Genomic DNA, 27,233 nt, shown 5'->3' with positions numbered 1-27,233 from the left:
ATTCTGATGCTCCTACATATGATTACTCAGCCCCCTCTACGTTTCATTTAATTAAGCATTAAAAAAAAAGAATGCAAAAGATACGTACTTCACACGGTTGTTGGGAGTAGGTGCAAAACAGCCGTCAAAAGCTTAGAGCTTAATTACCAGTGTCATCCGCCTTTACCATTTCCTAAGCAGACACTGTGGGTCTGTTTCCTCAGCTGGAAAACACACGTAGTAATCTCCCTTCAGAAGCAGCTTTAACGTGCATCCACCTATAAGTCACTCAATGAAGGGAGACAATATCTCTGATTAAAGGAGATTTCCTACAGTATACAGTCTCTTTGATGTCTGTCTATGCCTTTTATTCTGTTTTGTTGGATGCTACCTACACTGAGGGTAAAAATTCCATAGAAACATGAGTGAAACTAAGAAATGTTTTTTTAAAAAACTATGTAAAACACCTTACCTAATGAGTCATTTATTAGTCTTGAGCCTTAATGAGAAAATAACCTCTAAAATCGTGGACCTTGTAGTACCAAAAAATCTCTTTAAAAGAAGAGGAAATTATATAAGCTTCAATTTTTCCCCCAAAATATGATGCTAAAACTCACAGAGCGTCTTACTCCCATACCATGACATGCCAAACCGTGCTGGATTCTGAGGCAAAATGCCAATGTACAAGGTGTGTGTGTGTGTGTGTGTGTGTGTGTGTGTGTGTATGCACATGTGCATGAATCTGCTTGTGTTTTTCAAAATGTTACATTAAAATATTATCTTATTATTTGGATTGACTAGAGAGTTTGGGGAGTCTCCCAAATGTATTCAGGGTGAGTGCCTCACTCACTCGTCTGATCTTACTCCTGATCTCATGGGCCCTTCCAAGGACTGGGACAAAGTTGTTGATCGGTAGCAATACTGCAGAGAATATTTAAGACTAATCATCATGCCCCAAAAAACCAAACCAAAACCAAAACCAAAAACAAACAAAAAACACCTTCTTTAAATTCCCTAAGATCTTACAGTTCCTCCAAAATAGAAACTTGATGGAGAACCTACCAAAGTTGACAAGAGTACTTAGAATTTATAGTTGGGCAGCCAAGGAAATGTCTGAGGCATCAATAACAACAACAAGAAAAATCACAGTAACTAGAACACCGAATTATCTTTCAGTTGTCACTAGAGGTATCAGTATGACAAAATTGCTGTCTTAGAAGAAGCAATCAAAGATGATGAGGCCAAAACATGTAAGAAAAATGAGTACTAGAGGTATGTATCATGTGTGTTCATTTATTTTGAAAAAATCTGGATGTCATGATCCTAGTGACATGCCAACTATTAAAAAATATAATTAGGTATGATTTGTTTTCTCATGTTAAACAAGTGTTCACTTTTGCTCCTTTAAAAAAATAAGTTTATTTATTTTAAGAGAGAGAGAGAAAGCAAGGGAGGAGTAGAGAGAGATAGAGAGAACCCCAACCAGTCTCCACACTGTCAGCACAGAGCCCCACGCGGGGCTCAAACCCATGAACCATGAGGTTATGACCCAAGCTGAAACCAAGAGTGAGACGCTTAACTGACTGAGCTACCCAGGCACCCTACTTTTGCTCTTAATTTTACATTTGTAAGTATTTATTTATTTATTTATTTATTTATTTATTTATTTATTTATTTATTTTAGAGAAAGTCAGGAAACTAAGTGTTAGGTCTTACCAACTTGGAACTCCTACGGTCCCTACCAAATTGAGGTTCTAAGGTATACACTTACCTTAATGTGTCATATAGAGTTTTGCCCAAAACACAACACATTTTGATATTCATCAGGAGCTTTGATGCTTATTCTAGCACTTTACTATAGACACACGTACAACGTGAACATGCCAGTATGGATGTTATTAATTACAGCTTGTATGCCCATGGAACAGGCACACTCATGCTCCATGTCCTGATTGGGAAGCATAAAGCAAGTACTTTGTATTTAATGGCCAAAGTTCTCTGGAATTAATTGAGTCAGCTAAGTAGAAGAACAAATAAATAATAGTAGTTTCATGGGTAAGATAAATATTTGCCAAATACATTTTGTATTATATGTAGCATTTCATATTTAAACATTTAGCTATTTCCTTAAAATTGTCTAAGAAATATTAAGCAAAATGCTTTTAAAAGTCTTTTGGGGGTAATAAGATGTGTAAGTTTTTTCTTTCTTTGAGCATATTTTATCATAAAAATTAATATATCCCATTATTGGGGGGACTGAATTGAAGACCTGAGATTTACGTATAAATGTGGATCTCCCTGTTAGGATACCTTTATAGAATGGCCCTCTTGGAACTTCAGGTGCAACTAACTTTAGTTTCTTGAACTCCTTATAGCTTCATGATACTTACAGAAACTAAATAAAATGATAGAGCAACAATATTTAAGTATTTATTTTCAATTTGAGTAATATTTGCATATACAGTAGAACCTTGGGATGTGAGTAACTTGTTCTGTGAATTTTCTGCAAGTCGAGAAAATATTTCTAATAAATTTTAATTTGATAATTGAGCGATATTTTGCGATATGAGTGGTATGTGATGCCCAACATCACATGATCACGCTGAGCCTATGTTCTTGAAATTCCCTTTGATATAGAGTGCTTTGGATTACAAGTATGTTTCCAGAACGAATTATGCTCGCAAACCAAGGTTTTACTGTATATATAGTGTCTTTTAAAAGCTATGTAATTAAAATTTTTAAAGTCAATAAAGCAGAATGTTGAAGAATGTATGGAAGTGTTGAATCACTACGTTGTATACCTAAAAGGAATATTACACTAAGTGCCAACCATATGTCAATAATTAAACAGCAAAACCTAAAAAAGCAAAGAATATTAAAATCTATTTATTGTCTTGAAAACATTCAAAAATTATTGAACCAGCAGAACCAATTTTGAAGTACATGATTTCTTTCAACTTTAGGACCATGTTTTTTTTTAATTAATGTTTATTTTTGAGAGAGAGAGAGAGAGAGAGAGAGAGAGAGAGAGAGAGAGAGAGACAGAGCACGAGGGGGGGAGAGGCAGAGAGAGAAGGAGACACAGAATCCAAAGCAGGCTCCAGGCTCTGAGCTTTCAGCACAGAGACCGTCGCAGGGCTCGAACTCACGAACCAGGAGATCGTGACCTGAGCCAAATTTAGACATTGACTGAGACCCCAGGCGCCCCTAGAACCACTTTTACAAAAGAAGGGACCAGAGGAAAGAATGACAGAATGTTATGTTCTTGCATCCAAGAAGAACGTTCTCCCATCCAAGAGGAACTCACTCTCTGGCTAAGAGCAAGGATGTGCAGTAAAGTTGGCAGTGAAAGGAATATCCAAGAACTCTGAGAAAGAAACTTCTCTTCATCCCAAGGAGCAAAGCACTTTATGCAGAGCATGGTGATTGGAGAAGGATGACTTTGAGAAAGCCAAGTGCAGAGTTTCCAAATGTGAGCGTGTATTCAGGCACACATCTGCATGGGGGTCCCCAAACCTCTCGCCACATTGCACAGATCTTGAGTAAATTCCTCTTGCCCTGCAAAGATGAGGTTCCTTGTCGCTGTTGGAACGACCTCTGTAGGGAAGACAGCAGAACTTGTCATGTATTCGGTGTACTCATAGACCTTGGTAATTATCTCTTAGTCACCACTTTAATTTTTTTCAGAAAACTGGTGTTGGCGGTGGTTGATACGGTTCAGTCACAGTCTGCTTTCTCCCAAGTTTAGAGGATATTCACCTGCATTGTAAAACATAAGGGGAATAGAAAAAGTATTCTAGAAAAATCTATAGTATTTCCTTCTCTGTGGAGAAAAATTATAATTGACTTTAGTCACGTGACATGTTTGACATTTAAATGTATTGAACTTCTTACTTCCTGAGGGCACATATAAGTTACACAAGGAAGGGAGATGATTTCCCTGGGTAAAATAGATTTCTTACAGTATATAGTCTCTGTAATGTCTATGCCTTTTATTCCATTTTGTTGGATGCTGCCTAACCTGAGGGCAAAAATTACATAGAAACAGTGAAACTAAAAAATGTTTTCAAAAAAACTACACAAAACACCTTACCTAATGATTTCTTTATTATTACTTAATGAGCCTTAATGAGAAACTAACCTCTAAAAACATGGACATTGTAGTATCTAGAAATCTTTTTTTAAAACAAGAGGAAATTGGGGCGCCTGCATGGCTCAGTCAGTTAAGAGTCCGAATTTGGCTCAGGTCATGATCTCATGGTTTATAAGTTTGAGCCCCCTGTCAGGGTCTGTGCTGACAGCTCAGAGCCTGGACCCTGCTTCGGATTCTGTGTCTATCTTTTTCTCTGCCCCTCCCCTGCTCACGTTCTTTCTCTCTCTCTCTCAAAAATAAATAAACAGTACATTTTTTTAAAAAGAGGAAATTATATAAGCTTCATTTTTTTCCAATAAATGCTGCTAAATGAAAGTCAGTTATCACTTGTAAGAATGACAAAGCATTTCAGGTTTTTAGATGTCAACTAACCACACATGACTGAATGTGAATAAGCATTATGAGTTAAAGACCAAAAATATGAGCAAGAAAGATAAGGTAGACTAATTGAATGCTATTTTTTTTACACATAAGATTATGAGAGCTGCTATTTTCTTTACATTAGTTATCATGAATTTTTAAAATGTAATATTAAAGACTATGCTTGTCCTAAATGGAATGAATCTGATCAAATCATCAGCAAGTATTTATTTTATTTTATTTTATTCTTTTAGTACTTGCAGGCACTTAATTGTGTCCCTGGATACTGTTCTGAAAGAATTTATATTCTAAGAAAAATCAGTGTTCTAGTTATTCTGGTGTAACAAATCACCTGAAAATGTAATAGCTAAAAGCAACAATAAAAAATTTATTATTTCTCATGGTTTCTGAGAGTCAAAGCATTTGGGAAGTTCTTAGCTAGCAGTTCTAGGCCAGAGTCTCAAAGTTGCTTTCAGATGATAAAAGGAGTTCAATTGGGGGGCGAGGCAGGAAGTGAGAGAGATGTCCAGGCACATCTTGGTCTTGGATAATCTCAGACTCTTCTGTATGTAGGCTGTCTGCCTGATGTCCTCACAGTTCAGGATTCTGAATTATCATCTCAAGGGATCTGGATGGAACCTGTAGGGCCTTCATCACCTGGTTTCAGAAGTCACATAGTGTCACTTCAACTAGAGTCAGAGTAAGGAGCCAGCATAGGTTCAAGGGCAGAGATCATGCACATTGACTCTTAACAGGAAGAGTAACATGTTGTAAGAGGAATGCGTATGATGAGACATCTCATACAGAGGTGAGCATCTCTGGAAGACATGATTTACCACAATTAGTAATCACTTAATAATTTTACTGAAGAGACCTTAATAATTAGTTTGATTCTCTTCCTACCTTTCCTTCAAAATGTTCCTTTCTAAATGAAGACTTGCCATATGAACATTTTAAGCTAGATACTAATCACTGCTTTATGATAGATACATGAAACTAAACAAAAATACTCTCTAGCCTACACAGATAGATGAGTGGATGGAACATTGGAGAAGATGAAAAAAGGATTATATGAGAGGATTCTAGATGTTCATACTGGTTATGACTCTGGGTTAGCAGCTATGTACTAAGTTGTATGCTGGGAGCTAGGAAGATTTAAATGAGAATGAAGTATGATCCCTCCCTTCATACAGTTTCCTATCCTCTGAGGTGTTCAGGCACTTAAATAATTATAATTCAGGAGAGAATGCATTGCATGCCTTTAACATATATATGAATATAAAGGGGATTTTAATAGTAGTAAGTGATATTAGGTAAGGCTGGTCAAATGTAAAAACCTTCCAGGTGTTGGTGTCATTGTGAGTGCGTTAATACCCATGGTAACTTTAGCATTTCACGTATGGAAATGGGATCATGAACAGGCTTTATAAGTATTCATTGCATGAAGGACATATGTGGGCCCCGTACTAACCCCAAAGGCATAGTGTGTAATTCATTGGAAGACAGATTCAGTGCAAAGAATTGATTGAAATGACCATAAATTTCTCATCTTTCCACCATTTCACTTATAATTTTACCAACAGAATTGTCTCAGTGGTAAAGACCCAGGGCAGCAATATTGAAGTGATGTGCTCGGCCCCAGGATGAATTGTCCCTTTTTGACAAATTAATACTCACTTTGGATTTCTTCAACATTGAGGCAATTGATAGAGATGATGAAGCATATGGGTTTTAGAGACAGGGTGATTGATTATCTCGCTCTACCTTTTAGGGGCTGTTTGATCCCAGGAAGTTAACTTAGTATCATTAAGGCTCTATTTCCTCATTTGTGTATTGGAGATGATAATGTTGGCTTTAAAAGATTCACGATGATTGTTTTATGCACGGTAGCTCTATTATGATTACAGATTCTAAGACTGTTCTTGAAGTGTGGTATAGTATGAACATGTACACACAGGAAGGTTTTATTACATTATATTCTCAGATTTTTCTGGTAATTTGTTTGAATATAGCTCATATATTTAATGTCTGAGCCATAATACAATTTCTTAATATATTGAATCATATTTTAATGAGGTAGATCACAACGAAGTATGGTCCTTATTCAAAGGTTTGCATGGATGATAGCTAAGACTTAGGTTGCCTGCACTTCAATTAAGTACAAAGAAGCTAACGAGTTAATTCAAAGAATGTACAGAAGGGCAGACTTACTTTTATTAAGATAAAAGCAAATATATGAACTTCCATTGGGTAGCATTTCATCTCAAAGTAAGAGGAGGGAACTGTAAAGGTCAGTGTAGCTCAGAGCTGTCAAATTACCACAGTTTATACCATTAGGTGATAAAGCCATGTAGTAGGAACAGGGGCATCATTACTTAAGAATCTATCCTGTATTGGGGCGCCTGGGTGGCTCAGTCGGTTGAGCGTCCGACTTCGGCTCAGGTCATGATCTCGCGGTCTGTGAGTTCGAGCCCCGCGTCGGGCTGTGGGCTGATGTCTCAGAGCCTGGAGCCTGCTTCCGATTCTGTGTCTCCCTCTCTGTCTCCCTCTCCCCCGTTCATGCTCTGTCTCTCTGTCAAAAATAAATAAATATAAGAATCTATCCTGTATCATATAAGGAATATTTCTAGATTTCTGTTACATATTTCTAATCTTGTGGGGGTTTTTTGTTTTTGTTTTTGTTTTTGCTTTTGTTTTTTTTGTTTGTTTCTTTTTAATTTCAGTATGGTCCTATAGTAGATTTACTTATGTCTACCCTGCAGGGAGGCATTCAAATTTACTTACCATTACCTTTATATATTAGGTTTGTTTCATTAATTTTGGCCCAATAAAAGTACATTCCTATGGCCTCTGTTTATGACCAAATGTACTGTTGAGAACAGGTTTTTTTCCCCCCTTTTTTCCCTGCCCACATAAATCAAAGGGCATAAAAAAGTCTTCGCTTCTCATTTCCCTTTGGACAAACTTTACGTTCACAAGCATGGCTGGTGTTTTGACACAGTGATTTATGTTACCCTTCTGGTGCTTTGAAATAGTTGTTTCCTAAACAACTAATAAAGTGCCTTGAAATGATTCTAACTTAATAATTAAGGCTTTCTTTCTCAGTCAGCATTTGTAGACCCTCAAATGATCCACTAGGTTTCAGTTCCATCCATCGCCAATTATCCTGCATGCACTGCAAAATTGTCAGCAATGAAAGAGACAGACGTGAGTTTAAGTACGGCTCTTGTACCCATTTATGTTCTACTATGTAAATGTGTATTAAGCATATTCCACATGTCAGGCACTCCCTTGAGTACCAGGAATATAAAGCTGAAGAACACATAGGGGCAGTTCATGGAGGAGACAAGTAAACATTCATAAAGGGTCTATGTTATGGGTATTCACGTGGGGTATGGGAGGGGCATTTGACTTAGAACTGGGTGATGAAGAACCTGTCACATTGCTGCCTCTAGCAGTGGAACACTCAAAGGAGTAAGCAAAATGTCCCGTATCTAGGAGTTGATGTGAAAGTCAAGAGAGAAAAAGTGTTTAAGTCAGATGAGGAAGCAAGCCAGTAGAGCCAGAAGCAAGAACATATTTAGTGGGGGAACAGCAATAATGTAGCACAGCTGAAGTACAGAATGGGAAGGGGCAATGAGAGTTTTTTCCTGCTGTAGAAAGTGGTGGGCTGGATCAGAAAAGACCTATTATGCTGTTAGAAGGACTTTACCAGTTACTATTTGCAAGGCATTGCAACATGATTTTTCTCTGAGCTCAGCTTTCTCTTTTCTAATCATGGAAATAATAATGATTGCTGCTATGGACTGAATGTTTGACTCCCCACAAAACCCATCTGTTGAAACCCTAATTCCCACTGTGATGGCATTGAGAGGTAACTAGGTTTATATCTGTCTGTATATCTGAGGTCATAAGAGTAGAGCCCCTGTGTTGGGACTGTTGGGATTCTACCCCAAAAGTGGATGAAGGGACCAGAGCATGCACTGGCTTCCTTGCATATTCTCTCTCTCTCTCTCTCTCTCTCTCTCTCTCTCTCTCTCTCTCTCTCTCCCTCCCTCCCTCCCTCCCTCCCTCTCCCTCCCTCCCTCTCTCCCTCCCCCCACCCTCCATTAATTCCTCCCTCCTTCCCTCTATCACTTAAGGATACAGCAAGAAGGTGGCCATCTATAGATCAGGAAGAATGCCTCCACTAAGAACCCAACCATGCCTCCAGATCTATGAGAAACAAATGTTTGTTATTCGAGCTTCTCAGACTATGGTGTTTTTGTTGTAGTACCCAAACTGACTAAGACAATCGCATCAAAAGATTATTGTGAGAATTACATAAAAATCATGCACAGGTATTTTTGCACAAGGTATTATATGTTACATACACGTGCTTACTTTCTTTCTGTGTTGACATTCCCATACTGTCTCAATCAATTAAAACTATTATTTAAACATAAATTCAAATAAACAGATACTTCCAGTCATTATGTTAGGCGCTGGGATTGCAAGGGAGACCTGATTCTTGGTCTCATCACACTGTGGTTCCATGGACAAAATCAACACTAAACAACAAATGTATGAATAAATAAAAAAAATATAGAATGTTATGTTATGGACACATATAAATTAGCTTGTAGAATAATAGAATAAGCTAAGTTGATTGTTCAAGAGCTTGAAATATTTAAGATTTTAGGAATACCTAAACATTAGTTGGGCAGATATATGTGTACAGAGTGTGGGCTGAAGATAAGCTTTATCTTTTATTCCAGCAGGAAAAAATAGCATTTGTGAGCACTACATGAATAGTGTTCAGAGTCACTGATGTGTAGATAGTAAGGAGAGAAGTACAGTGCAGTAACTGCAAAGAAGAATGGGGCCAGATTGGAAGAGATTGCAGACAACATGTATGGGTTCTAAATGGTGACTTATATCAGAAATGTCATGAAAAAGTCACCAATAGTGACTTAATCAGAAACACTTCCAGATGCCCCTTTGTGATATGCAGAAGAGACTGAAGAGAGGAAGGAATGGATATGGAGAATAAGAGTCTCTTGCTCTAGTTTTGAAGAGCAATGATTGTGGTGCAGACGGGTTGGAGAATAGAGAACAGATCTGAGATACGTTTAGGAGGTATGATTAACAACACAGATGTGTCCTTGATTAGAACGGGTCGCGAGAGAGGTTGCTCCCAGATTTCTGATGCAAGCTACTGCATAGCCAGGGCTGTCTTGTATGGAAAGGGAGAACGCTGACTGCATGAACACTGTAGGGGAATGTGGAGGTGATGGACGGATTTCACATTTCTTCTGAGTTTTGGGCACATTCAAATGGAGACATCTACTAAGCAGATAGGAGATGGAGATGTGTTCTGGACGTGAAAACTTGGGAGTCATCTGCTCCACTGTTGGAGCGGACAGACCCTATGGAGGGAGATGAGGCTCGTCACTGAGAAGAGAGCCTGAGCTACAATCTAAGTGTTTTTCTAAAATTTAAAGGTGGAGGAAAAGATCCACTAAAAAGATAGTGAAAAGGAACTGCAGAGGCACAAAAGGACACCAGGAGAGCGTGGTTTCTGGCAATCCAAGATACTCTAGTAAGAGAGCATCACAGGTCCCAAAAAGTACTGACAGGGCTAGGGAAGGGGAGAGTGGCAATTGTTAACACATCTAGGAGAAGCAGTGAGCTGTTTGGTAGGTGGTGGAATCCACATTGAAGTGTTAGAACAGTAAATGGGAGGTATGGGCGATCTTCTTGCAAAGAGTTCGATATTTGAGGGAGGAGATAATGATGTAGCTGGGGACAACCAATAGCTTTATTTGATTATTTATTTTTCTGGATCTTTTGGTTTGTTTGCCTTCTAAGCTGATATGGGGAGAAAATTTGAAGATCTGAGAGAGAAACTTCATTTTTCTTGACTGGGTACATACAACTTTTGATATTTGAGATTGTGGTAAGAAAATATTTTATATTTGATGTTGTCATAAAATTTCATCACTCCTGTTAGTGATGTATCTTAATGTCTGGATCAGTTAAGCACATATACTTTAGGGGCACCTGGGTGACTCATGGGTTAAGTGTCTGACTCTTGATTTTGGCTCAGGTCATGATCTCATGGTTCATGGGTTCGGACCTCAGGTTGGGCTCTGTGCTGACAAGTGCAGAGCTTGCTTGGGATTCTCTCTGTCTCCCTCTCTCTCCCTCTCTGTCTCTCTGCCCACATGCAGTCTCTCTCTTGTCTCTCAAAAATAAATAAGCATTAAAAGAAGATACAACTAATCTTTGGAGAAGGACTTACAATTATGCACCCTCAACAATTTGAAATCTGTTGAAGTGTGTTTATAAATGCTGGATAGGGTTGGAGGTGAAGTTTTAAAAAAAATGAAAAAAAATCCTATTCTGAAGAAAACATGCTTTTTAAAACTGTTTCTGGAACACGTGATCACATTCATTTCTTTCAACGCATATGACAATCAAGTTTAGATTTGACTGAGAGTATTTTAAGCGTACGATTGGATTTTAAAATGTTAATAATGTAGCTTTCACTGAATTATTGCTGAATGCACCATTTCATAAAAATTGGCAACCTAGTGAATGCGACCACAGAACTGCACAGCGAAAGGGACTCAGAAGTGGAATGCTCCATGATGTTAAGTAAATGATATGTATACGTACACCCCAGTCAATGCAGAGGGGTCAGTGCGCGGACTCCTGGACAGCCTATGCTTTCTCCCTCAGAAGATTTTCTCAGATAAAAACATTCCATTTAATTATGTGAAAATGCTATTAGGAAGAAAAAATGTCTGAAGAAAATGTTCAGATTTGTTTATCTTGCCGAAGATTGTGTTACACTTCTTCTTTGTATATTTTTCATAGGAGTAGTTGCGACGTATTTCAGACGCTCGTTTAAAAAAAGATTTAGAACAACTAGGAAGACAATTTTATACAAAAGTCGGTTTTCAAACGATGTATAGTGGGACCCTTCTTCTTACGTCTGCCTGCAGATCCCTGTTGCTCTTGTCTTCCTTATCGCTGTGTGCTTCAAAGTCATTGTCTTCCTAAGAAAGTCCAGGCTCTTCTTAAATTACCCTGAGGTTTAAAATACCATAAAGTTCGAAGATCGCCAACAGCTTGTTTTCGTCAGATCTGTTTGCTGAATAATTGGCCTGTATTTTGGAAAAAAACAAAAACAAAAACACATTTTATTTCGGATTCCGTTAGGTTGCAAATTCAAACCATACTACCACTATCTTACTTCTAAATTCCGTTTCCATCGTGAAAAGAGGAGCCCCCGTGTACACGCTCACAGGAGGACCCCTCATTGATGCAGGTTGTTAATGGGGCATATTCACTGTCCTTCTGGGGGTGGACCTTGACTATTTTCCTTTATGTTTGCCTTGCTTAGGCTGAAATGTAGATTAGAATATAGTAGGGTCAATTCAAGAGGTTTAGGTACCAACAAAGCTAAAGCAAATTATGTGATTTCTTGGAATACATTTTGATACATGATTCATGTAGTATAAATGTGTGTTTTTTTCCTTCAGGAGGGGGAATTGATTGAATATGGGTTAATAAGTCCCTTCTTATAAGGATCAATGGTGATCATACATATTTTTAACAAGTGTGTGATTTGGAAGTCAAATGTCATGTCTAGGAAGATGTATAAGGTCCATGTATTGTAGGTGGACAGCCAAACCATCAAAACACGATGATGCAGAAGGCACACACTCTTTTTTTTTTTAAGAGAGAGAGAGAATGAACAAGCAAGAGAAGGGCAGAGACAGAGGGAGGGAGAGAATCTTAAGCAGGCTGCACACTCAGCATAGAGCCTGACCCTGGGATCATGACCTGAGTGGAAGTCAAGATTTGGACACTCAACCGACTGAACCACCCAGGTGTCCCACACACTTCTTAATGTATGTTTTGGATAGTATACCAGTGGGATCTCACACCTCTGGTAAGGAAAGTACCAGAGCCAGGATAACAGGTAGAATTGTTCTTGGGTATACAAAGAAGGAAATTAAAAAAAAAATACTAACAATAATGCTGCTGAGATGAAGAATGAGAATCCGAGACGTATTATGCCTCCGTATTACACATACATCTTCCTGTCTCAGGAGTCCTGAGGGTGACAGTGAAGGAAATCCATGGCTCTGTTTATCATTGATTTTTGAAAATTGACTAGAGCTTCCTGAGCGCTTATTCTGGGGGAGCGTCTGGTGACTATTTAAAGCACACAGATAGTTTGAGAAAATATTGAAGAAAGTATTACTTTTCTGTAGAAAGTATATTAGAAGTTTCATCAGATTGAAGCCAAGAGATATCTGCTCCGAATATAAGAATTGTTTCCTCCAAACTGCAAGCACACGTGGTTAGAGTGAACATACCCTCTAATAGCACAAGTGACTGGATGGAGCTTATTCAGACTTGCTCTAACCATTCCAAGGCGGGGTTCTGGCTTCAGGAACCTGACATCATCCTGACATCCTTGTCCACCACCCGCCTGTCCTTCCTTTCCCTCCTTCTATGATCCAGACTCATTCTGAGGAATACCTGCTCTCTTCCATGCCTGCCCAAAGCAGCCCCGTTTACTTGGCTGTGGCCGGTTCCCACGCCTTCGCCTGGCCCATCGTTAACACTCAGTATCCAGTGAACACACATTCAGATACAGGGTATGTCTGGATTAAGAGCACGTGAGAGCTTGAACAATGAGATAATAGTATGCTAATCTGCATGTAATCAACATGCCTCTACACAGGAGACTGGATTCTCACTCTCATTTTATTGAAATATGTGTGCTCAGCTTCTAATGTTTTATTGACTATGTTGGCACTTAATATGGTGATGCCAAGAGGTACAGTATTTACATACTTTCATTGCTTGCCAGGACATCCCTTCTGAATTTCCCCAGAGCTAACATTCATGGATTCACTCAGGACTATGTGAGAAGTACAGAGAGAATCTGTGATGTCAATAGACTGCATTTTATATTTTCTTTATTTTCACCTATAAGTTTAAGGAGAGCTAAATCTAGGAAGATGTTGCCCACAGAGCATGTTGACAGCGTGATTCAGATTGCAGCCATCTCGGTCAATTCTAGAATCTAACGGCTTGCCTAACATGCTAGAACTGTGGTCTAATACTGGAAAAAAAAGTATTCACACCTTGATGATGTGCAAAGAATATCCCCCAGTGTAATTTATACTCATTTACTATGGCCATTCTTATATTGGTTTTTATCATCTAGATGAGGAAAAAAAAAATACTGTTTCTCAGGCTGTCAGTGTTAGCCTGGCTTTTTAGTGCAATCTGTTTGTTTGGTTTTCAGTTATTTGAATTCCCTGTAGAGCTGAATCAACATTCCCTGTAGAGCTGAGTGTAGTTAAAAGTCTGTGTGTCAGGGCGCCTGGGTGGCTCAGTAGGTTAAACGTCCGACTTCAGCTCAGGTCATGATCTCCCAGTCTGGGCGTTCAAGCCCTGCGTCCGGCTCTGTGCTGACAGCTCAGAGCCTGGAGCCTGCTTCTAATTCTGTGTCTCCCCCTCTGTCTGCTCCTCTACCACTCATGCTCCGTCTGTCTCTCTCAAAAACGAAATAAACATTAAACATCTTTTTTCAAGTCTGTATGTCTTGGAAGGTATCCCTGCTTCTATATTTCTACATGTTTCCATTAACTGCAGAATTATCCTGTCATGTCACTTTGAGTCTGGACTGAAACTTGACCTTGTTCCAAAATATGTGACGTGGTAATCTGTTGCTATGGAAATTATGAAGCCCTTTTAAATGAAGCTGTACAACAGTTATAAATTCCTTCACTACAGCAGGATATAGATTTGAAGGAGGAATATACATCTTGGAGAAATGTGGGTAATTGCCAAGAAGTAAATTAACTGTCCATAATCCTTTAAGATCCAGGTGCCGGCAGTGGCTCTCAAAAGTGACTGTGGGAGTTCAAGAGAGACTGGCTGGGCTCTTGACTGGCTCCCCTGACATTTGCGAGCTCCTTTCGGTCTAGGCCTCCATCACCTCCATCATGGGAGGCAGCTCACTGGCCTTGGCAATGGTGGACTCAGCCTCTGCAGAGTTTTGTTTGGGGAAGTCTGGTAGAAGGGCCATAGCTTTGACTGAATGTCAGCTTTCCTTCAGCACCCTGGTCTCTGACTGCTTTCGGGGGAGAGGCAAGAGGCAGGAAAGGGCAGACAGAATGGACTCCCTTACAAATCTGGGGGACAAATATGTCTCCCCACGTTCTGCTCTTTGAAATGGATTCACGTTGTGATTACTGAGTCAAAGAGAAACCAGTATAAACCAGAGATTAAAGGAATACAAGACTCAGTTATAGTAAACCTTCCTGATCTGTCTTATTTCATCTAAAAATAATATTTATGCAAATACACCTAACCTTGGATCAGGTATAGAAAGTACCAACTAAAAAAAAAAAATAAAGATAAATAAATAAGTAAAGGTAGCAGCTAATACTTGCTGGGACTAGGGCTCCTGAAGGATATAAAATGTGTGTGAATTTAAAATTATAATCTTAGAATTGTAGATAACTATAAAAGTCAGCATTAAAAAGTCAGCAAAACATGATTCTGAGGATTTCTTCCAATGTCTCCAGTGTTACAAAGTGATGAAGGTGATTTGTAAAACTCTTTTTTCCTTATCACCTAATGAAGAAAACTTTAAATGACCAAAATAATTACATTATTGCCCATTGAACAGCCTCATATGTGTTTATATATTCATTTATTTTAGACACACACAACCTGTGTTTAGTAATAGGCTTTAGGCTCAAGGAATCTAAGAGGGTACGTTGGTAATCTTCTGTGGGATTTTCTACGGAAGGCAGGGAAACAAAACAAATCTAATTGAAGTTTTATTTTTACTTAATATTAAAAAAAAAAAAGTTCCTTTGGTGCATCAGTAGCTCAGTCAGTTAAGTATCCAACTCTTGATCTTGGCTCAGGTCATGATCTCATGGTTCATGGGTTCGAGCCCCACATCGGGGTCCGTGCTGGGTGTGACGTCGTTACTTAAACAAAATTTGACTTGGGGCACTTGGATGGCTCCATCGGTTAAGCATCCGAACCCAGCTTAGGTCATGATCTCATGGTTCGTGGGTTTGAGCCCCACGTTGGGCACTCTGATGGCACCCCAGATCCTTCTTGGAATTCTCTCTCTCTCACTGTCTCTCTGTATATATATCTAAGTAAATACACTTTAAAAGATTTCCTGAGATGTTATCAAATTATACGAAAATGTAATTCATAGTAGGCACTACATATCCTACAATGTGTGACCCCTAAGTCCCTGTGTTACATGTAGCTTAAGGTAACGTTGGGGTTCTTTTAACGTTTTCTGTTCATTTTTGAAAATATTTTCCTCAACAACTCTGGTCTTACATATTTCAACTAATTAAGTATCAAAGTGCTTGGATCTTCGTGGGAGTTTTCATATATATGTGTGTGTGTATATATATAATGTATAATATGTATATGTATATGTACATGTATACATACATGTGTACATGTATACATATGAATATGTACATGTATAATATACATATATATATATATACACACACATATATATGTATATTTTACTCTGATAAAATAATATATAATTTGATATGTTAATACCTATGATGTTTTCAAAAATATTGAAATTAAGCTTTGATTATTCAGAATCGTTAATTACTTTCTTAAATTACTATTCATGCCTAGATCGATACGATTTTGTGTCTACTTGAATGTATTAAGTGCATTAGAATCAGCCCAGTGAGGTAGGTAGAATTCTGGGGTGGCCCATGATCTCTGCCAGCTGGTGTTATTTACTGCATCATCCCTCTCCTTGAAGTTGGGGGGCCCTGGACCTTCTAACCAATGGGATGTCGCAGGAGGAAGAGAAGGCTTTGTGTCACGAGGACACAGCCTCACGAGCTTCTGCTGGCCCTCAGGAAGTGAGCAGCGACCCTGTACACTAAGGAGAGGGTCGTGTGGCCTGGAACCTGATGGGACCACCTACCAACAGTCAGTAAGAAGTCCAGCCAGGACCCTCAGGCATACAGTCCCAACCACATGACCTGAATGTGCTTGCAAACAGATTATTTTCCTAGTGGAGCCCAGTCAACACCTTGATCACAGCCTTGTGTGGACCCCTGACCCGGACTCGTGACCCATATGAAGTATGAGATAACAAATGTGTGTTGTTTTAAGCAGCTAAATGTGTGGCAAGTTCTTATACAATGATGCAATACTAACAGATCCAGCATTTAGGACTTATAATGGAAAAGAGGTAACATAAGTGGTACTTTTTTTTTTTTCTATTTAAAGAAATGAAACCATTTTGTAATGGCTACGTTTCTCTCCTTAGGGAAAAGTATCCCTAAGGCTAGCACAAAATAGCTTAAAAAATAAGCAGTTGGCATTTAGCAAATGCCAATTTATAAAATATTGTATAACAATTATTATCTATACTTCTTTTTAGTTTTATATTTCAGGTTTCAAAAGATTTTAGATTATATGAAATAGTCAAATAAATTGACCTTATAATGTCTAATCTCATCCAAACTTAAAATCAACTCATATTTGAAAGCCTGTCAGATATCCATGAAGGTAAATATCTTTCTAAACTCCATGCTCTTTACTAATTAAATTTTAAAAAAATAGTGACATAGGTCATCACGTTCACATATTTTACTTAGTCAAATTGTAGGTGTACATGCAAAACTATGTTTATAAAATTAGTTGTTGCTTTCAGCATTATCCTTGAACTACTATATTATTTCCCAAATTACTCTTCTAAAATAATAAGCTGCCTGTTGGAAACTCAGCACAGCTAAGTATTAATTAGAGATTATGTTGTTCTTATCTCTGAAACTATAAAACAGGGAAGTGCTGTGTGGAAGAAAGGAAAGAGGGAGGGAGGAGGGAGGGAGGGAGGAAGGAAGGAAGAGGGAGGAAAAAAACAAGAAAGGTATTCTTGGCAAAAAAACCAAAAATGTGTTAACAATAGCTCCCTTGAATTCTGACAATAAAGGAGTGTCAGAATCAAAAATAAAGTTGTACAACATGAAATTGTGACAAAGGCTTGTCTGTGTGCATACAGATGACCCCCAGCCCCCAGGTCCCTGGTCGAGGGATTATTGTGTGGTTGTACCCAATAGCTTTGAATCTCAACTCTAAATGACCACTGGCGATAACAAGCCTAGAATGACTTGATCCCAGGCAACTTGGAGAGACACTGCTTGTAATGAGCAAGGCTATTTTGGTAATCCTGCTGAAGCTTTTGTTCACTAAAGCTTTAATCTGGGTTGGAAAAAAAACAAAAACCAAAACAAACAAACAAAAAAAGCTTCTCTGCTTCTCTTTACTTTGAACCTCCTGTTGACTCAAGGGCTCAGTCCTTATTCTGGAAGGATGGACAAAATCCTCTTATGTCTTGCTTTCTCAATGAGATAACATTTGAAAAGAATGTGTGAGCTAGTATTAGTTTGCTTAACTTGAATCAGATACTCTGAAACGCTTCCTGCCAGTGAACTGTAGTCTAAAGCCCATACAAAACACTCTGTTTCGTTAGTGTGGTCATTTACCAGAGCTAGCGAATGGTACGAGCAACATTTCAAATCACTTGAGAACTGGAGACGTGGCTTCGCGTTATAATATAACGTAAGTCTCCTGCGTGCAGGTAGAATATAAACCCACTGTTAAAATAAGTCAAATTCCAGAAGAATTAGCTACAGAAAATAAAACATCTTCCACCACGATTTGCTTTTCCTTGTTCATGAAATCCCAGTGCAGACAGGGACTGGCCTACGAGTGGAGGAGTTTATGGGGGCCTTCACAGCTGTGCTGGAAGGGAGCTGACGTGTACCTATCCCATGGCCCTGTAAAAGGCACAATTCATTTCTGTGAAAAAAAAAATTCTCACAGAATGCTAATATAATTAATTTTATGGCTGTTTATAATAACAAAGTACACATTTTTCACAAATACAAAATACATGTTAGACATATTCAAATGGTTATCTGTGGCAGAGGAGGTGAGTGAGAATTACAGGTGGTAAAAGGAATTTAAGAAATAAAAAATCAGGGGTGCCTGGGTGGCTCAGTCAGTTAAGTGTTGGCTCTTGGTTTCAACTCAGGTCATGATCTCATGGTTCGTCAGTTCAAACCCTGCGTCGGGCTCTGTGCTGACAGCCAAAGCCTGTTTGGGATTCTCTCTCTCTCCCTCTTTCTCTGCCCTTCCCATACACACTCTCTCTCTCTCCCCCTCTATCTTTACACCCCCATTGTGTGATCATTCTCTCTCTCTCTCTCTCTCTCTCTCTCTCTCTCTCTCTCTCTCTCTCTCTCCCCCCCCCCCTCCCACTCCCTCTCTCCCTCTGTCTTTACACCCCCATTGTGTGATTGTTCTCTCTCTCTCTCAAAGTAAATAACAAAAAAGAAATAGAAATTAATTAAAAGGAATGTTGGGGGGAATCTATCATGGTTTCTCTGTGACATAACCACCTTATTTCTATACACCATTGTATTGCCAGCCTATGTATACACGTCTCAATGCAGTTTCTAAGAGAGAATGAGTACTATTGGTCTTTGGTTTTAATATTTGATCATTTACTTTATTTCGCCACATTTCTCATGGATTTCACGATTAGTACTTTAAAGGCTGTATGTAATGATCCTTGAAGTTACATAACATAATTTGCATATCCATTCTCCATTGTTACTGACTTTATATTTAATGAATCATTTTTTTTAAGTTTATTTACTTTGATAGACAGTGTGAGCAGGGGAGGGGCAGAGAGAGAGGGCAAGAGAATCCCAAGCAGGCTCTGCAATGTCAGATGAGAGCCCAACACTGGGCTCGAACTCCCAAACTGTGACATCATGACCTGGCCGAAATCAAGGGTTGGATGCTTAACTGACTGAGCCACCCGGGCGCTCTTTAATGAATCATTTTTCATTGAATAGATAACATTTTTTCATGTTCTAAAATAAATGAAATCCTCATATTCAGTGTTTAAATGTTTTTAAATGTTAAAACTGTTTTCAATATTTAAAATCTTCCTGAAGCATCTAATATAACTAATTTCTTCTTTAATAAAGTAAAGTAAGGGGTGCCTAGGTGGCTCAGTCAGTTAAGCATCACACTTCATTCAGCTCAGGTCATGAACTCATGGTTCATGGGGCAGTGAATGGCATGGAATTGTCTTTGTGGGGCCAAGAAGGTGCCTCTTCCTTGGATGGATGGAGCCCAAGCCAGAACGTAAGAGCTAAGGAGCTGCACATCGGGCTTTAGCCCCAGATAACCCCTACCCACGTACTTTTGCCATGACCTTGGTTAAAAGTAGTAAAGAAGAGCCCGGGAAGTTAGGTGGCTCAAACCAGGATTCAAACCTGTCTCTTTACTCTTAAGGCTCTTCTCTTTCCCCTTGGCCCATGAAAGATGGTCATCACTATATGGTTAACACTTGTTGAGCGCTTCCTGTATACTTTGTGTGCACACAGTCTATGCCAGAAAGCTTGTGAAGCAAGACCTTCTAGGTATACTCTGTTTAATTTCACACTAGGAAGTCTCTCACTGTTGTATAAGTGGGGATAATTGGATCTTAGCAGTCAAGGAGCCTTGTGTGGCACCTCTGTGGGGCTCGTGGATGGGATCTATGGCCCGTATGCTCACTGTACCCGGGAAAGTAAGTGCACACAAACTTAGCCTCAGCTACGTACTCCTAAGCCCACATCAGACCTTTCGGTTCTGAGTCTCCCCAAGATTCTGCATTTCAACAATCACCTTGTGACCTTTAGGCAAATAAAAGCTTAGAACACACAACAAAACTGATCAGGGGCCTTCCTTGCCTGAATTTCTATAGGGACTTCTTCTGTCTACATGATAAAAACTCAACTTCAAAGCATTGAATTATAGGAATTGCTTTATCTGGAGTTACCCACATGTGTTGACACTCTCTTGTCTGCACCTGTAACTTCATCATGCAAAACTTTGTGTTAAAATGATAATACTAATACCTAAAGATTACCATATGCATGCAATGTTCCATTATATTATGAATATTTGCCAAATGTCTTCCATTCAAGTATCTTATTAAGCCTGTGAAGGTAGGTATTAGTGCTACTCTAATATACGGAATAAAAATCAGAGTCTCAGAGAGGTGAAGGGATTAGTTCAAGGTCATATCACCATTAGATCTCAGACGATGGCATCCTAGCCTCAACACACTGGCATGTGATGCTGATGTGTCTCCCGAATTGTGGACACATCCACAAAGCCGTGAGCAAGCATGGTGTGTTTGGAGAATGGTAACATAATTAAACAGCTTTGAAAACACCCTGGTTTTTTGCTTACTGTGCAAGGATGCTGACAGAGAGTTAAGTAAGCCAGGTTCCCAGTGGCCACAAGAGGCGGGACCAGAAGCCGCTCCTGGAGCCGATCCCTAGCCCTTCACGCATCCAGCCTCTCTGAGGCATGTTCTTTCTGGATGGCACGTGCCACTCAGTCCCTCCTGGAATCCCCTTTGAATGAGCTACGGATTTCCATGACTGTGCCCCGACCCTGAAGTCCATCCTAAATCACCATCAGACCGTGAGAATGTGTATCTGAAGCAACGGTGTTTTCTTCACTCTGTTTGAATTCTCCTACAAGCCCTAGGAGCCTAGTCCATAATGGCTCTTGTTCCCACCTGTGTCCCTCATGCAGCACTAATTTTCACAGACATTTGTGTTCTCTGATTGGAGAGCTCTGTCTGGTCTCCTGTGCATCCTGCATTGCTGTTTCTGGCCCTTCGGAATTCTGCGTCCTCCACTCTCCATCTGCCATGAGATATACCTGCCCCTTCAATATTGGTAAGGGAGGGGGCATCTCCTATAGTTTGCTACAAAAAGAGTATCTTACAGGATTTAAACCCATGTGCTCTGAGGACATATTAGACATGCCAGGGATTGGTGTAACATTTTTAGGTTACACCTCACTTTTCATGGGAGACACTTGGCTAGAGGCAGTGGGCAGACAGACAGAGATAGATGACACCAGACTCCGCCTTCATGTGACGTAAATCATTAGGGGTGGTGGTAAGATGCACCCAGGGCATCACGTGTCCTCTCTAAACGTCCACCTGCTAAACAATGACCACCTCCCTTCCACCAATTGTTTCCATTTGTAGAATATTGTGCTGATAGAAAAGAATAAAAGGTAGTTCTGCAAGTAAATTAAAATAAGAAACTAAATCCGAAAATATAAACATTTTGTAAGGTAAATTATGGATGTACATACGCATGTATATTGAAACATCATTAGTAATGATCACTTAAATCTAGATTTATTGACAAAAGGAATGCCCGTGGTATTTTGTTAAAAGAAAAAACACGTTAAAATGTGTGTAGGGCAGGATTCAATTTGACTTTATGTGTGTGAGCGAGAGACAGAAGAGATGAAGAGAAGTCAATACCATATTTTTCCCCACTGTCTCAGGATAGTGGATTTTTCAGTGACTTTTTCCCTTTTGGTTATGGCATGTTTTATTTTTTTTAATTTTATTTGTTTTCAATTTTTTATGTTTATTTTTTAGACAGAGAGAGACAGAGCATGAGTGGGGAAGGGGCAGAGGGAGACGGGGAGACACAGAATCCGAGGCAGGCTCCAGGCTCTGAGCTGTCAGCACAGAGCCCAACGCGGGGCTCGAACTCATGAGCCGTGACATCATGACCTGAGCTGGAGTTGGATGCTTAACCCACTGGGCCACCCAGGTGCTCCGTTTTTTATTATTATTATTATTTTAAAATGTTTATTTATTTATTTTTGAGACAGAGACAGTGTGAGAGGGAGAGGGGCAGAGAGACAGGGAGACAGAGAATCCCACGTGGACTCCATGCTGGCAGAGCCTGATAGTGCCTTGGACTCTTGAGTTGTGAGATCGTGACCTGAGCCAAAACAAGGAGTCAGATGCTTAACCGACTGAACCACCCAGGTGCCCCTGGTTACTGTATTTTTAAATCAGTTCCCTCAAATTCATCTAAACTCATCTTGTACTATATACTGCATTTGTTACATGTTATTACATATGTATTCTTCCCAAAATGTAAATATGGCCTTTTAAAGAAAAGACAATCAGCTCTTGTCACCTGTAAGAATTCAGTTCATAATCATCTAATTCCTCACAGGAGGTGAGGAAGAGGTGAACTTTTCCAGTTATCCTTCTGATGTATCTCAGTTATAATTAAATATCAATAGGAATGAGGCTGACTTCGTCATTAATGAAAACTATATTTAATAATTCATACTGTTCCTGAAAAAATCTGCATAACACCAGCTGCTTTATTTAACCAGCAATATCAATGTATAGGTTATTCCACTTATGTAATTTTCGGTGAAATGATGAAAAAAACCTCAAACTAAGTATACACACATTTGTTTAAACATTGTTGACAAAGACGTCTTTATTAAAGCATCAATATTTAAACGTTCAAAATATCAGATCTTAACAACTGTGAAATGCGTCTGTCCCTAACACTTCCTCACCCCTGGCCCCCAGTCTCCTGTGTCTTGAAGGATGCAGATGATTCAGTTTGAGTCCTAACTAAAGTAAGAGCCCCCTAGGCTCTGCCCAAGGGCTCTGGGGGGTCATCAGTCATTGAAATGTGGTTTACTTACGCATATCTTTCTGCTTTGCGTTCATGACACATTTGGCTGACCTCAGGTGATTTCCATATCCTTCAAGATTTTTTTTTTCCTCTCCTCTGGGAAACTGAACTTGAAAGGTAACATGAATTTTGTATTAAATGAGATGTTACCCTCTGCAAACATATTCATATAAATATAGCAGCACTCTAGAGGCACTGTGTGATACACACACACACACACACACACACACATATATATATATATACACATATACGTATACATATATATATATGTATATATATATATAACCTGTCTGATGTATATATATACATATATATACATATATATTTTAATAGAATGAATCATAATGATACATAGTCCCCTTATCAACGAGGAAAACACTTGATACACTTCACCTTGTCATCTTTAACCAACCTCAGGACATTTGCTCTGTTAAAACCACTACTATAATAAGTTCCAGTGTTGTGTTCACCTTTAGATTTTTCTTCCACGGGTTTAGGATGTGCAAGTGAACAAATTCTGATGTGGACTTGAATGAATTCTAGGCATGGTGAATTCTTTAAGAACTGTGTACCTGATTTAGATAACAGAATAACTGTGTGTGTGTGTGTGTGTGTGTGCGTGTGTGTGCGTTTCCACCAGCTCACATGTCTGTTTTTAAAACTTTGTTGTGAGTATCTCCTGTATCATGTCTTTAAGAAATACGTTGTGACGTTTCTTATAGTGCATTTCTCCGTAATACCCTTCTGTGTCTCATACGTGCTTTTAAAAACCTGAAGGTTGTCTTTTTAGCTGCTATGGAATGTGTGAAGTTTCCACACGCCCAGGATATGCGGGGCTGCGGACAGCTTGATAGAAGAGGGTGGGTGGGTTTAAACAGAAAGTGGGGAGGGGGTGGAGGACGACTGACGGACGGAAGGTGGTTGAGGGATTATTCTGACTGGTCAGCAGCATTTTCGCTGAAAGGTAAGCTGCTGAACTTCTTAGTACTGATGAGGCAAAACAGTAAAACCCAGCCTCAGAGACGAGAGCAGGGAATCACAGGCCGAGAGGACACGGCACAATGAAGACGCCAACAGCGAGGATCAGCGGGACAGGGATTTGTCTCGGGGGCGCAGCACCTGCTCCTAACTGGTGCTAGGCGCTCCCCATGGCCGTGGGTCAGCGCTCAGCCCTCCTGGCTGGGCTGCCACAGAGGCTCCCGGCTGATTGCTGCTGCTCCTGTGCGGGTGCCCCCACGTGCTGAGCTAATCGTGACAGATAGAGGGCAGACAGAAGCCCGCTCGCTGCTCCCAGTTAGCTGCTTGTGACAAGTAAGGCGGCCGACGTGCATCTCAGAAAGGGGAGAAGGACAGTATCCTCCTGGGCTAGCACGTCAGGTGCTTTCTTCCCCTTGAACCTCTAGCAACGTTTTGTAGATGCTGCAAGACTGGATGTGAGTGCTTTCCAGAAACAAGGCGTGTAACGTGGGAACAGATCCTCTTGCACCCAGATTATGAACACTGGCTGTTTTGAAAGGGATGTGCAGGACGCAGTCTTGGCGAGAAAACTTGCTGCATGATCTTACGTGGGCTCCCGATGAAACTTTCAACCGGCAAGTAAGTTTTATTTCCCCTCCCTTTTCTTAATGCTTCACAATTAAGGCAGCAGCGGCAGAGTGCAGAGAAAGTTCCAACTCCGCTTCAGGTACAGTGGGTTTCCCGTCATGCTGGTTCAAAGAACAGACGGGTATGATGATGCACAAGTAATTATCTGCTGGAGGGACAGACAGACAGCCATCCGTCTGCTCCTTCTTCCTGATCACGGCAAGTGGCCTTAGACTGTTGCTGAGATGTCAATGCAATATTTAGAAAGACACATGCTTCTGAGTTATGACTCCGTGCAGTTTGACGGGTTTTAAGAACGCTAATGCTCAGACATGCTCTTTGCTTCTCTCTCCCTGACAAAATGTAGGAGAGAGGGCAACGGTGTGGGCACGCCGTGCTGGGTCTGTGTGTGTGAACGCGTGTGTCATTTCGCTTCGTGCGTGGCAGTTGCCGGAGGTTATAGTCAGTGACACCTCTGCCCCACAACGAACAGTGTGACGGTCTGTGATCTGTTATAATCCGGGCGTCCTGAGGTCTGCACGACAGATGTCCCAGTGTATATGTGCTCCTTTACGGAGGCATCCAGGAGCATTAACCATTTAGAGTTTGAATCCATGGGGACTTTTTCCCCCAAATATGAAATCTGTACGAGGTGTTGCCAACAGCTCTCCTGCCCTGTGGCATGGCCTTTACTTTACACACACGGTTCGGAGCCCAGGTAGCAGATTCCAGGCCCGTGTGCCGGCACTGGGACGGGTCTCTGCGGTGCATGTGGTCGCCGGCCTGACCTCATGGAGTCCAGGCGCGCAGGCACGCGGGGGGCCATGGTTCCCTGGGGGGTAACATGACGGCCTCATGTACGGCCCACTCCCAGTCAGAACTCATTTGCTTTCACAGACAGAGCCGACTGTCACATCTCGTAACCAGACACTCAAGGGGCAGTTCTATCAGAGAAGCAAATACTCCTCGAAGAGTTACGTGTTTAAGCACAGGATGCTTCCTGTCACTTTCACAGCAACTTTGAGGCTTTCTGCGTCTGCTCCTGTGAAGTTATTTTTCACTGCGCCGTGGTTTTTCTGTTGAGTTGCTTCAGTTTTGTTTTGCTCTGGTTACGTGTGAGTCCGTGCACTTATCTTTACGTGCGAGTCTTCAGATTTCAGAAACTTGATCCCCTGACTGTGCGCTTCTCCTCTGAAATAAAGGTACAGGGCACCCCGTGTCTGGTTGCACCGAGTGGGGCCATCCTCCCCTCTCCGCTCCGGCAACGAAGGGCTGAGCAGGGAAGATGAAGCCTCCTGACTTTGTCATGAACATGACCCCTGAGAGTTAACCCTTAAGGCGTCTGAACAGACCGGGGCTGCATTTGGGAATATTATGGGGTGAAACTTTGAGTACTTTTTATAAGGGGGTTTAAATAAAACCTTCCACTTTCTAAGAGACTTTAGAACTTATATCCACTAATGATACTGTTTGATGTGCTTAGTGGGCGTCTGATCTGTAACGGTACTTTTAAAAGGAACACTGATCATTTCGATTCTAAGCGGAAAAGAATTCAAGTTCAAGTTAAATGCCCTTTACAACATTTTCCTTGGCCTCTCCGTGTTTCCCTTTTGCAAATCCTGCTCGGTGCTTTTTTGTCATCCAAGTTTTATGGGAGACAGGCTGACATACACTGAAGCCATTTGCAAAATTCGCCAGGAGTTTTTGGTGCCCAGCCTCGGTGTGAACTTAAATGCACAAGGCAATTATCATTTTTCTTGTCAAGGGAAATAACTACTTTTCTTTGATCACAAAATGTGTGTCAAGTAAGAGTCTGTTGAGTAATTAATGATGCCTTTCAGTAATCACTTGATCATGTGGGCTTTTACTTTCTGAATAAATAATGAACCTTTACAATAAGAGTAAAGAAGTAAAAGAGAAAAGTAAAATAATTGTAGACACGTGAGTCTTTGTTTAAGGGCAGATGACTGCGCCCCCGTTGTTGTGTGTGTGCAGGTGTGACCGCAGACGGGACCGCAGTAGGTACTTCTGTTCCTAATCACATGGTGTAAAATAATACACAACTCCTCTCGTAAACCACCTTTATCTCAACTTTTCTCTGGCGCAGAAACCCCCTGTATACCTTTACATTTTATTGCAGGCTTAACATTGAAGAAAAATGTATGCTTTTAAGTTTTCCTCTGAACCCAAGTCTAGGAATATATTCATATTGGCAGAAACAGTAATGAGTCTGGTTATCATCTCAAAGTTCAATCTTAACTGGGCCTCTTTGCTATGAGCGGGTGGTGTTCACATTCCTTTTGTTGTTTGATTTTTTTCCCCACTTTTTTAGAAAAGGGTCGTCCTTCCCTGTGGGATCATTGGGTCCCTCCATGTGTCTGTGACTTTTGCACAAATTCGTGGGGAAGACCCTATAATTACAATGTTGAAAAACAGTATTACTTGATAGGGTGACTTGCCAAGCTGGTTCTGTTACTCTCGGTGAAAACTTTGCATGTTGATAAGTTTGCTTTTTAAAT

At 40.2% G+C, this 27,233-nt stretch overlaps 1 protein-coding gene across 15 annotated transcripts in view; it reads left to right on the top strand.

The window, feature by feature from the left end:
- Window positions 1-27,233, top strand: part of PCDH15 (protocadherin related 15) — a 1,681,879-nt gene that overhangs the window by 728,715 nt on the left and 925,931 nt on the right. For 2 of the 15 annotated variants that reach the window (XM_053910280.1, XM_053910279.1), the window contains exon 1: window positions 24,061-24,726. The exons of 11 other annotated variants lie outside the window; for them this stretch is intronic. The gene's annotated coding sequence lies outside the window, so the exon portion shown is untranslated. Of the gene's footprint in view, window positions 1-24,058; window positions 24,727-27,233 lie in introns of those variants that run through there. 2 more of the 15 variants (XM_053910267.1, XM_053910281.1) reach the window with 2 other exon arrangements.

The sequence above is a fragment of the Panthera pardus genome, unplaced genomic scaffold, assembly GCF_024362965.1.
Source record: "Panthera pardus isolate Hobbes unplaced genomic scaffold, ASM2436296v1 HiC_scaffold_22, whole genome shotgun sequence".
Taxonomy (NCBI): Eukaryota; Metazoa; Chordata; class Mammalia; order Carnivora; family Felidae; genus Panthera; species Panthera pardus.
The sequence above is the reverse complement of the archived record's forward strand: the minus strand, read 5'-3'. Positions and strand labels throughout refer to the sequence as shown.